At 36.1% G+C, this 1,315-nt stretch overlaps 1 protein-coding gene across 1 annotated transcript in view; it reads left to right on the plus strand.

Moving 5' to 3' along the window:
• Positions 1 to 876: 876 nt before the first annotated feature.
• LOC119591444 (zinc finger protein 175-like) overlaps positions 877 to 1,315 on the plus strand; it is a 5,910-nt gene continuing 5,471 nt past the window's right edge. Inside the window, exon 1 of the mRNA XM_037940185.1 lies at positions 877 to 1,015. The gene's annotated coding sequence lies outside the window, so the exon portion shown is untranslated. The remainder of the gene's footprint in view (positions 1,016 to 1,315) is intronic.

A 1,315-nucleotide genomic window follows, 5' to 3' on the forward strand; every position in this document is an offset into this window, starting at 1 on the left:
TCGGGTGCGTCTGTGTTTAGGACGTCACCTTATGTTTCCGTGGTCTGGCTTTCTTTTCATCTGTAGGCAACATATATGAAAGGAGGAAAATAAGATACTCGGCTCCATCATAATTGTGTTTTTTTGTTGAGCATTTTAGGTTCGTTTCCACCTTTGATGTAGCGTTTTTAGGACCTCTCCCTTTGCTCCTAATTCTTGTTTTTTTGCTTTCTTTTTTTCTTTTCTCATCGACACTTGATCTATAGCATGAAGATAAATAAGTAAAAGAAAAAGTCACTTCCATTATTGCGAAAGCAAAGCCTAAAAAAAAAAAATGCTTTTCTGTAGCACTATTTGCTCGTTTCCCTATCAAGTGTAGCGCGTTTTTGGATATCACTTTTTTTTTTTTTTTACAAAATCAACTTTTCGTCTCATCAATACATTACCTATGGAAATAAGCATGGAAAAAATCGGCTCCAATTTAGCAAAATACAAGGAAAATGTATTTTTCTGTAGCACTTTTTTGCTTACTTCCGTATAAAATGTAGCGGTTTTCAGGACGTTACTCTGTGTTTACAAATTAAGATTATCCTTTATCCATAGACTACATAGATAAATAGATCCAATGATATATCCCTCTATCTCACAAACTCAAAGACCAAAAATGTGCTTATGTATCACTTTCTATTTCGCTTCCTCATCGAATCTAGAGCTTTTAAGAACGTCACTCTTTGTCTACAAGTTCATATTTTCTTTTATCTATAAACAACATAACAAATAAATACAATAATACATCCATCTATCATAGCAAACGCAAAGACTATGTAACACTTATGTAGCACTTTTCGCTCGTTTCCGTATCGAATCTAGCGCTTTTTAGGACGTCACTCTTTGTTTACACTTTCAGGTACGAAGTCGAGACCGAAGGAAGGGAGAAGGTGCATGAGGAAATGGCCGATTATTTTATGTTTCTTTTCGCAAATGAGAGGTTTATTTAATGTGGTTGCAACGGACGAGCTCGAGGAATGATTATATGGTATGATAGAAGAAGTATATTAAGTTGGATGTAATGAAATGTAAAGGTTTTATACGTAGATGTGTAGATTTTCCGGAAAGACGTGTTTACAGGAATCGAGTCGTTTTTGAGTTATAAATGTAAAGGTGGTCGTCACAAATCAGTATGGAACTAGTATCAACCTATTGCAATTGCTGTGTACTGTCCAGTTTTTATTAACTTATGCTGCGGAAACCAAGGCTAAGAACGATACGACCCCGAGAGATGGGGAGCTATGGTATGTACCAGGAAAACCATGCCAGCCAAGCCAACCTGAAATGG

This window comes from Penaeus monodon, chromosome 28, assembly GCF_015228065.2.
Source record: "Penaeus monodon isolate SGIC_2016 chromosome 28, NSTDA_Pmon_1, whole genome shotgun sequence".
NCBI classification, from domain to species: Eukaryota; Metazoa; Arthropoda; class Malacostraca; order Decapoda; family Penaeidae; genus Penaeus; species Penaeus monodon.